Source organism: Phocoena phocoena, chromosome 5 (genome assembly GCF_963924675.1).
Source record: "Phocoena phocoena chromosome 5, mPhoPho1.1, whole genome shotgun sequence".
Taxonomy (NCBI): domain Eukaryota; kingdom Metazoa; phylum Chordata; class Mammalia; order Artiodactyla; family Phocoenidae; genus Phocoena; species Phocoena phocoena.
In genome coordinates, this window is record NC_089223.1 from 39297874 (window position 1) to 39309459 (window position 11586).

The 11586-nt window shown below is 38.9% G+C and overlaps 1 pseudogene; it reads right to left on the reverse strand.

Moving 5' to 3' along the window:
- Positions 1 to 10025: 10025 nt before the first annotated feature.
- On the reverse strand, positions 10026 to 11294 carry LOC136123827 (STAM-binding protein pseudogene; annotated as a pseudogene).
- Positions 11295 to 11586: the final 292 nt, after the last annotated feature.

Genomic DNA, 11586 nt, shown 5'->3' on the forward strand with positions numbered 1-11586 from the left:
GTTATGGTTCTTGGTATATGCAAAGATTGTCATTAAATCATTCCTCTGACTTGACATCTCATGTGTCTTAGTATCCCACTCTCTTTAGTGGAAGTGTAAAGGCATGCTTCTCAATATGGTGCAGAATAAAGAAGGGCTGGTGAGAGGAAAGTTTTGATATCAACTAATTTATTGTGAAAAAGACTGTATTAATGGAAAATACAATCTATTTTTTGTACCCCAACAAAACTCTAAAGTCATCTCAGTATAAAAAATTGAGAAGGACATGTAATGAGATTGAAGTTTCCATTAGAGTGGACACATTTGAACCCCTGTGGAGTGTAACTTTCTCAAAGTCATATGAAGGGACTGCTTATGACAACAAATCATCTTCACTCTGTACTAACAGTTATTCGTTTAGGACTGCTGTCCATGCTAAGATGAGATCCCTCTAGAATAAACTCAAGATGAGGAAAATTGGCAAAAGTTTCTTTTAAATGATGGGAAAGAAAAGAATAGCCTAACCTTTATTTCCTTAGAGCTGTATTCATCATCTTCTTGTAGCATGAGTTCCCTGTATGAAATATATTTAAGGTGTATCCCAGCCTACAGTCTTGATAACAAGGGCAAAAAAGCAAGGCACAAAAAAATGGTTTTACAAAACAGTAATTATATTACACAATGCATAAGCCTCTGTCTTCCTAAACAGCTCAGTTTCCTGTAACTTCCAAAAAACAAGCTAATAATTACTGCTTTGGGTATATTAACAAGGAAAGACTTTACTAATTGATACTAATAACTCAGAATTTGTGTGTATACATGATTTTGTTAATTAAAAATTTGGGTTTATAACCTTTGATGAATCTGTCTAAAGTAAGTAGTCCTATAGATCAAGATACTAATGGTTCCTGATATGAGTATTTAGAATTTCGATTATGAAAAAGTTCTTTTTTAAAAATTAATTATCTAAAATTATTTATAAGTGACCATTTTGGCTTAATTATGCTATGTGCTGTGCTATTATAACTAACTATATTAGCTTTTTACAATCAGACTAATGAAACTACAACTTTTCAGATTTTAGTTTTCAAATATGAAAACTACAGCTTTTCATATTTCCTTTATTTTACTAATAAAGACCAGTCTTTTCTTCAAGTACTTTGATTTTAATATTTATCAGGGTCAGAATGTAAATCTTTAGAAATGGAAAGGTTACTATCCAGTCAAGGAGATGGAATCACATCTCACCATACACGCTCCATTGCACCTTGGAGTTGGTGACCTCAAAGGGCATCATAAATGCTTATTTTTATAGAATTGGTACAGAAAGTAAACTCACAATGAGTCAGTTCCCATGGATTGCCCTAAAGTAGTAAACTTTATTTTGTTTTATTTTTTAACATCTTTATTGGAGTATAATTGCTTTACAATGTTGTGTTAGTTTCTGCTGTATAACAAAGTGAATCAGCTATACATACACATATGTCTCCATATCTCCTCCCTCTTGCGTCTCCCTCCCACCCTCCCTATCCCACCCCTCTAGGTGGACACAAGCACCGAGCTGATCTTCCTGTGCTATGCGGCTGCTTCCCACTAGCTATCTGTTTTATATTTGGTAGTGTATATATGCCCATGCCACTCTCTCACTTTATCCCAGCTTACCCTTCCCCCTCCCCATAGCCTCAAGTCCATTCTCTACGTCTGTGTCTTTATTCCTGTCCTGCCCCTAGGTTCTTCAGAACCTCTTTTTTTTTTTTGAGATTCCATATATATGTGTTAGCATATGGTATTTGTTTTTCTCTTTCTGACTTACTTCACTCTGTATGACAGTCGCTAGGTCCATCCACCTCACTACAAATAACTCAATTTCGTTTCTTTTTATGGCTGAGTAATATTCCATTGTATATATGTGCCACATCTTCTTTACACATTCATCTGTCGATGGACACTTAGGTTACTTCCATGTCCTGACTATTGTAAATAGTGCTGCAGTGAACATTGTGGTACACGACTCTTTTTGAATTATGGTTTTCTCAGGGTACATGCCCAGTAGTGGGATTGCTGCGTTATATGGTAACTTTATTTTATCAAAGTATAGTTGATTTATAATGTTGTGTTAATTTCTGCTGTACAGCAAAGTGATTCAATTATACATATATATACATTCTTTTTTATATTCTTTTCCATTATGGTTTATCACAGGGTATTGAATATAGTTTCCTGTGCTGTGCAGTAGGACCTTGTTGTTAGTCAAGTTTAAATGAGAACTATTTTCACTGGGGCTCCTTTATGTAGTCATAAACATTTTAGAGCTCCATGCAACCACCTGCTTCTGGTGGTGCCACATTTGAGAAAAATCCCTGTTCTTTCTCTTCCTATCATAACCACAGTAGCCAGAGTGAACCATAAGTTCAATAACTGAAGATTGATCTTTTTGCCTCTGCTCTGTGGTCCAGCATCCCTCCCCGGAGAGTGGGGAGGCAGGAGACTTGACTGCAATGTGCTTAGCTAGGATGACTGGTAAAAGGCATAAGGAGGAACAATTCAAGGTGATAGTGGACTCACTGTCCCGTATTCTCTACGCTTCTTGGCTCACCCCTAGAGACTCCCCCATCAGCTGGCAAGACTTCCCAGTAGGGGGTTTCTGGGGAGCAGAGCCTTAACTTCTTTTCAGATTTAAAGGCCCAGACTGCTGCATGATGGATTCTCCCCTAATATCATTAGTTGCACATGCTGCTAATTGTAGTGGTTGCTAATCCATCTGAGCAGCCAAAATGATATTAGCTTTCAATAGGATTTACATCTATCCAGGCTTGTTTCTGCATCAGCTAGCAATTAAAGTTTAAACTGTTGAACATGCAGCTTGCTGTAGGCTAAGTAATATTTAATAGCATTAACAACGCATTTCCCTATTTGCCTCCGAATCTCTTTACAGGCTCATCAATTCGCCATCACCTTTGTGTGGCACAGCCGACATTAGCTCTTACCCTAACAGCTTCCAGAGGAGGGCACTGTCATAAGAGACAAGACAATAGAAGTGCCAGCTGCACATATAAGTCTTAGCAGCACAATTTATGTTTCTGGTCCTATCCACTCTCTTTCACACACAGTCACTCTCACACTTATTGAAGGAGGTAAGTTGTTCTGTCAGGTCAGGCTTTGAGAAAATTGTAAATTAACTTATTTGGACCAAAGTGTTTATCGAAGATGAATATTAACTAAAAGGCTGTTTGAATCATTCTAAACAATGTGAGAAATCCAGCTCTTTCAAAGTTCAATGTAAGCAGAATTAAACTCTCTTGATTGACTTGTTTGGTAAAGATTTATTTGTGTGTAATTGAGGGAAATCAGGCTAAAACATAAACTCCATGGGTGTGGTTTCTTTGTCTGCCTTGTTCACAGCTGTATCCTTACCCGTCTACTGCAAAGACCATCACATATAATGTGCTTAGTAAATATTTGTTGGAGTAATGATTGCATGATATAAGTGATGGACAATTCAAACTTTGGATCCCAACCCCAAGCCCCTGACACCTCCTCCCTTGCTCTGTGGGGTATACACACACCCACTGCCCACACAGTCCTTGTTTCTAGGCCACTGGCCAGTGGGTGGATGAGTCAGGGGTGGGGAGAAGGGTCAATTTAGAAGACATTCTGTAATCACTGAAAGAAAGGTGTCCTTGTTCAGACCAGAACAAGATAGTCTGATATAAAAATATGTCTCTGGCCTATAAATCTTCCTGCCTGGGGATCAATGTTGGTGGATGTCAAATGGGTGCAACTTCAGAATGAGAGGGTATTATTAGTCCCCTAGGGCTTTCATAACAAAGTATAAAAAACTGAATGGCTTAAAATAGCAGAACTACATCACCCCACAGTTCTGGAGGCTAGAAGTCCCAAATCAAGGTGTCAGCAGGGCCCTGCTATCTCTGACAGCTGTGGGGGAGAATCCTTCCTTGTCTCTTCCAGCTTCTGGGGTTTACCAGGAGTCCTTGCTCCTTGGCTTGTACACACATCCCTCCACGGACATGGCTATCTTCTCCCTGTGTGTCTTCATATTATCTTCCCTCTGCGTGTCTGCCTCTGTATCCAAATTTTCCCTTTTTATAAAGACACCAGTCATATTCAATTAAGACTCACCCTAATGACCTCATTTTAATTTGATTACCTCTATAAAGGCTCTATTTCCAAATAATGTCACATTTGAGGTACTGGGGGTTAGGACTTAGATCTTTTTAAAAAACAATATAACCCATAACAAAGGGTTGTATGCAGTCTGGAAGATGATAAAAGGACATTTTCAGGCCTAGAAACCTCCCTTCTTGGGAACCAGAATAATCCATATTGTCTGGGCATAAAGGTCAATAATAATTGAATTATTCTTATCATTCTTGGCCTCTACCATCTTGTAATTCCCACTTTAATTGACCTTTATTATATAATTTTCTCCAACTATTTCCCTGATCATTCTTTGTGTTTAGTAATTTCTCTTTCTCATCCATCCTTTAGTGGCATTCTGTCTAAACTGTCAGTTGGTCCATATTCTTTTTGCTGTGTTTGGCCAATAAGCCACTGGTTTATTTTTTATTTTACTTTTTTTAACATCTTTATTGGGGTATAATTGCTTTACAATGGTGTGTTAGTTTCTACTTTATAACAAAGTGAATCAGCTATACATATACATATATCCCCTCCCTCTTGTGTCTTATTCCCACCCTCCCTATGCCACCCCTCTAGGTGGTCACAAAACACTGAGCTGATCTCCCTGTGCTATGCGGCTGCTTCCCACTAGCTATCTGTTTTACATTTGATAGTGTATATATGTCCATGCTACTCTCTCACTTCGTCCCAGCTTACCCTTCCCCCTCCCCGTGTCCTCAAGTCCATTCTCTACGTCTGTGCCTTTATTGCTGTCCGGCCCCTATGTTCTTCAGAATCATTTTTTTGTTCAGATTCCATACTCCATATATATGTGTTAGCATACGGTGTTTGTTTTTCTCTTTCTGACTTACTTCACTCTGTATGACAGACTCTAGGTCCATCCATCTCACTACAAATAACTCAATTTTGTTTCTTTTTTTTTTTTTGCGGTACGCGGGCCTCTCCCGTTGCAGAGCACAGGCTCCAGACGCGCAGGCCCAGCAGCCACGGCCCTCGGGCCCAGCCACTCCGCAGCATGTGGGATCCTCCCAGACCGGGGCACAAACCTGTGTCTCCTGCATCGGCAGGCAGACTCTCAACCGCTGCGCCACCAGGGAAGCCCAATTTTGTTTCTTTTTATGGCTGAGTAATATTCCATTGTAATGTGCCACATCTTCTTTAACCATTCATCTGTTGATGGACACTTAGGTTGCTTCCATGTCCTGGCTATTGTAAATAGTGCTGCATTGAACATTGGGGTACATATCTCTTTCTGAATTATGGTTTTCTCAAGGTATATGCCCAGTAGTGAGATTGCTGGGTCATATGGTAATTCTGTTTTTAGATTTTTAAGGAACTGTTCTCCATACTGTTCTCCATAGTGGCTGTATCAATTTACATTTGCACCAACAGTGCAAGAGGATTCCCTTTTCTCCACACCCTCTCCAGCATTTATTGTTTCTAGATTTTTTGATGATGGCCATTCTGACTGATGTGTGGTGATACCTCATTGTAGTTTTGATTTACATTTCTCTAATGGTTAGTGATGTTGAGCATCCTTTCATGTGTTTATTGGCAATCTGTATATCTTCTTTGGAGAAATGTCTATTTAGGTCTTCTTCCCATTTTTGGATTGGGTTGTTTGTTTTTTTTGATATTTAGCTGCATGAGCTGCTTATAAATTTTGGAAATTAATCATTTGTCAGTTGCTTCATTAGCAAATATTTTCCTCCATTCTGAGGGTTGTCTTTTTGTCTTGTTTATGTTTTCCTTTGCTATGCAAAAGTAAGTTTCATTCGGTCCCATTTGTTTATTTTTGTTTTTATTTCCATTTCTCTCAGAGGTGGGTCAAAAAGGATCTTGCTGTGATTTATGTCATAGAGTGCTCTGCTTATGTTTTATAGTGTCTGGCCTTACATTTAGGTCTTTAATACATTTTGAGTTTATTTTTGTGTATGGTGTTAGTAAGTGTTCTAATTTCATTCTTTTTACATGTAGCTGTCCAGTTTTCCCAGCACCACTTATTGAAGAGGCTGTCTTTTCTCCATTGTATATTCTTGCCTCCTTTATCAAAAATCAGTTGACCATACATGCGTGGGTTTATCTCTGGGCTTTCTATCCTGTTCCATTGATGTATATTTCTGTTTTTGTGCCAGTACCATACTGCCTTCATTACTGTAGCTTTGTAGTATAGTCTGAAGTCTGGGAGCCTGATTCCTCCAGCTCTGGTTTTCTTTCTCAAGATTTCTTTGGCTATTTGGGCCCTTTTGTGTTTCCATACAAATTGTGAAATTATTTGTTCTAGTTCTGTGAAAAATGCCATTGGTAGTTTGATAGGGATTGCACTGAATCTGTAGATTTAAGCCAATGGCTTAAATTGTACTTGCTCTTTGGTCTTACTACACAGGGATGATTGAGTCTACTTTGTGGAAAATTGGTATTGTGAGACAGGCCAATTCATTCTGAGAGTTAGCTATTTTATTAGACACAATGATTTCTAAAGGTCATATTAATTTTTTTTTGTTATTTTATTTCAAAGTAATCTATAGTTTTGGCATTCATAGAATAAGGAATAAAGGTAACCATAGTTCTTATTTACATAGACATTATCTATTTTGCTTTGAAACACAAAATGCTAAAAACAGTCAGTGCCTTTAGGCTGGGTTTATCTCTAGGCTACCCTAGATGAATGAAACACATTTGTGTTTTCTCCCTCTTTGGAAACTACTTAGTGTAATTGTGATAAGCTTGGTATTTCAATGCCTTGCAAAACATTGACGTCTCATTTTAAAAGAACAAAATGTTCCTTGTGATGACATGGAGCATGTCCTCATGATCTACACTTCATCCATCATTCAACTAAAAAAGAAGTATAGAAATAAGAAACATTACTGAGGCCTATTAACATTTAAAAAATTTTAAAATCTTATTTCTGTTGAGTTTGATTAGCTCCTGCCCCAGAAAAAAGCTTCACGTCGACGTCCTTAGTGAGGAGAGACAAGAACAGATGAATGGCTTTCTTCACGCTTCTTGTTGGGTGAATCAGTCATGCTCCAGGGTCATGTTGAGTTTGCCATTTTTGTACAAAATCACTTAATAAATTGATTGGCACCTTATCTTGGTGTCAGTGTCACTCCACTTTTAGAGATGTCCAAACTGTTTAAATATCAAAAACAAACCATGGAGGACAACTCGGTGAGAAAGGGTTTGTGCTAGCTGAAGATCAAAGGGAGACAGATGACTGCTGTATATACGTGATGTTACCAGAGGAGAAGCACAGTGATTTAGTCAGTGCATATGGTCAGAGCTTCTTGGCTGGCCTCAGTGAACAGTGAAAGCAGCTGGAGACTAAGCCAGGACAAGCATCTACAGAAAATCAAAGTGACATGTTCTAAGGAAAACGAGATTTTCAGCATTAGGAAGGTGAATATTAGAATGTGACTTCATATAAACTATTTTTTAGAAAATTAATGAACCTAATTCTGGGTATGTTAAAGGAAAAAAAAGAATCCATTTAAGTGGATAAGTGTTATGAAGTATAAAGCAAAATATGATCACATTAACAATATGATACCTTAAGCTGGCATGGTCAGGAATTTTAAGAGCGCTATCAATAAATTGTCAATCTTGAAGAAAAGATCCTGTGGCCAAATTTTAATTTATGAGTATTTTATTAGCTTGGACTCAGTGTCTGAGTTTTCCACACATGGTCAGTTAATGAATGTACAATGTATTTGGTTGTATAATTTATTGCAAATATGCTGGGGAAGATTTAGGTAAAACATTAAAGAGTCAGTATGAAAAGCAACATTTTAACCTTATAGAGGTTATTCTCTTGAATGATTTGATCATAAACTATGTCATATATGGAGAAAATTTTCAGGACATAAGTTCCATTCAGACTGAAAAGCAGGATATAACTGTAACTTTAAGTAGTTTCCAAATTTGATTTTTTTTTTTTTTGTCTGACACTCTTCTTGATAAGGTTGTAGGATGACATTATGTAGTCTCATTCTTTTCTGTAAAGCAGTCACTTCAAAAACACAAAGTACCCATTGTGAGAAGCCCAGCCATGGAAGCAGTGATTGGGTATGATGACTTCAGACTACGCTCCAACCATGCTTGTCTATGCAGGATGCTATGGGCTTGGGTTAGGGGAAGCTAAAAGTCATAATGAAAGCAAACTGTGAGCAGCTGTTCCCAAAGTTACTATGTGTTTGGTTTGGACTTCTGCTTTCATGAATTCCTAGAATTCATTTGCAAAATAGTAAGTAAATTTTGCATTTCAAATCTGAACAAAGCATCCGAGGAAAAGAATCCTTAAAAGTAGTGTGACATTGTATTCTATGAAATCTCTAACCACAGAGCCTGCATGCCTGCACACTATCCTATGTTCTATTTGACTTAAATTTTTTTTTTTTAATGATACTGGTATTCTTCTCCAGATGGTATAAGCTCTAAGTACAGGGATTCTGTCTTATTTACTCTAGCATCTAATACCATGTCAGGCACACAATAGTTGTTCAAAAATATGTGTCAAATATTCATCATATGAATAATTATAATTTAAGATGGCTTAAAAGTTAGAGCTAATGGATTTCTTTTCCTTCAAACCTCTTCTAATCTTTCTTATCTTAGTAAATGGTAACAGTTATTACCCAATTGTTAAGCAGAAACCTGGGCACTGCCCTTGATTCTTTCCTTTCCCTCATCCCCCCTATTTAACAAGCCCTGTAGTTGCTGTCTTGGGTCCGTCCTCCACTCCACATTAGCACCACTGTTGTGGAAGCCTGAGTCATGTCATTTCTTGCTTGGACCTCCTCAATGGTACCCTCACCAGTTTTTCTGCTTTTACTCTTGCCTTTCTTTAATCTGTTCTCTTCACAGCAGCCAGAATGATCTGAAAGCACAAATGGATCATAATATTCTACTGCTTATACCCTGCAATGGCTTCCCGCCAACTTGACAGACAATCCCCTTCCTTACCAGGGTCTACAAGACCCATCTGGTCTGGTCCTCACCTCCCTCTCCAATCCAGACTTGATCAACCCTTCCATTCCTTCGTTATAATCCAGCCGTGTCTGTCTTCTTGCAGTTCGCCATGCTTTCCTCCACCTCTCAGCTTTTTTTCCTGTGCTTTCTTCTACCTGGAATGAACTTCCTCCTAGTCTTTGAATGGCTGGTTTCTCACCCTTCCAGTCTCACTTCTCCTTTGAGAAACCTCCCTTGAACCCCCGCCTGAGTAGGTGTCCCTTCACAGCCCCTCCTCAAGCATTTCATCTGCTTTGCATGTTTTTTTTTAATATGTATAGTTGTTATTTTATTGTAGAAGAAAAAATATCCTGAAATATTTGTTAAATAACAATAACTCCTGACCAAATCATTCTTCAGGGTTCTTGGGCCTCACCATCTGGTTAAACGCAGTGAGCGCTCCCTCAGCCTTATGATAAGCTTCATTAATATTGCCATAAACCACAGAAAAACCCAAAGATTTTCTAAATGGCTTCCAAATTTCTGCATAGATGCCCTTAATTAGTCCAAAGGTAAACAATAAACAAGTTGGCAGAGAAATTAGAAGGATCTCTGAGAGGGAAAAGATGTTAACAATTGGTGAATCTAGAACAAAGGGTATATAGGTGTTCATTACAACGTTTTTTCAACTTAATTTTTTAGTTACAAGCAGACTGAAAAGTTGCTTTGGCATGATCATGCTATTTTCCAGATGTGCCTAAAAAATGTATTCAATTATTTCTTTTCAAACCAGAAATAGAAAATCAGTTCTCCCCCAGGTGATACGTTCTATTCTGTTTTAAAAAGCTTCCAGAGCTTTCTGGAAAGTTTACATTATGGGGCTACAGTACGATGATATGGTTTTATAGTTCTTGGGAAGTGTCTGAATCAAACTCTCATCGAAGGTCTGTGATAGTCACTGCTCTGTCCACAACAGTCACATGGCTGCAGCTACAGAAGAGAGGTGGATCCTTGCTGTGTGGATGAAATCCTTTCTGGTGACAGGAAGAAATCTCCTATAGTCCATGGTCAGTTAGTCTAAAGAATCCAGTTTCCTGGAACTTGGGGGAACAAACAATGGCTATCGACTCTGGCAACACCATCTGGTAGGAGCAGTGAGCGTGTAGGTCAACACTGGAGAGGAAGGCAGTCTGCGTGAGATGAGCGTGAATCCAGCCCAGTGTGTTGCCCTGCTGATCCTATATGAGGAAAAGCTCTTCTTCGTTCTTGGTGTTGCAATAATCAGACCCAGCACTTTGCTTGGAAATGAGGATATGGGTAATGGTAAATTCATTCCTCATCAGTTTTCCACAGAGAATTCCACATGTCTCTACTCCCCGGACAGTGTTGGCACTGGCTAACTGGAGAAACTGTGGGCAGAGCTTCCCAGGTACCACCATGTGGCACAGTCCATCGATTGTAGGAGCTTCCGAGTTGCTCAATGCTCCAGGTTTCAAGGATCTACCCACTACAGGTGGCTTGGCAGGCCTTACAGTTGTATTACAGTCCGAAGGCTGTGTGTATATAACAGGTGCCGTGGGGAACACATCTAGGGAGGGCTTCTCTAAGTCAGGTACCAGTGGGCCGTCCAGGCCAGGGTCCACTTTCCCAAACTCCTGTACAATTTTCAGTCATTCTTTTTCTAGTTCCTGGTTTTGGATCATCTCCTCAAAGGCATGGAACTGTTCCTGCTCCAACTGTTGCTGCTTCTGTTGTGCCACCCTCTGTCTTTCCTTTTCCAGCTCTTGCTGGATGGCTACGTTTCGGGCAAATTCTTCCTCTTCCTTCTTTTTTTCTTCATTATAGTCTATATATTCTTTGGTATATCATTTTAACAGTTCTGCTTTCAGCTCTTCTGCTTTGGGAAATGCAATCTCCTTTAATTTCTTTACTGTGTCTTTCTTTTCAGGAATGACAGCCGATTTGTAATCTCAATGCTTTGGTAGTTTCTCAATAAAAAGCGTGATATACTTGTTATAGAGGATGAACGCATGTTCAACGTTGCCTTCCTCAGAGTAAATAGATGTCATTCGTATAATCTCCACTCCAAAGTGGAAGTACCAACGGGGTGGAATGTCTTCGTTTATCTCGACTGCACTACCCATCTGGGAGAGAGCCCTCACCTGGTCTTTGGGTGGGAGGCTCACATCTCCACGGTCAGACATCAGGACCAAGAAGTTCTGTCCCCTCGGACGACACTTGGCGCTTCCGGAACAGCTTTGCATGTTTTTATAGTCCCATCACTATTTGCAAAAATTAATAATTTGTTTATTATCTATCTTCGCTAGAACTTTGGAACTTTGTTTACTATAGCACCCAGTACAATGCCTGATATATATTATGTGATCAGTAAATATGAAAAATTAATTGAGTGATAGAACATCCAACTAAGTATTTTATATGTATATATAGTGCAGAGGGGAGGTAAATGGGAAAGTTTTGTTTTGGTTTAACCAT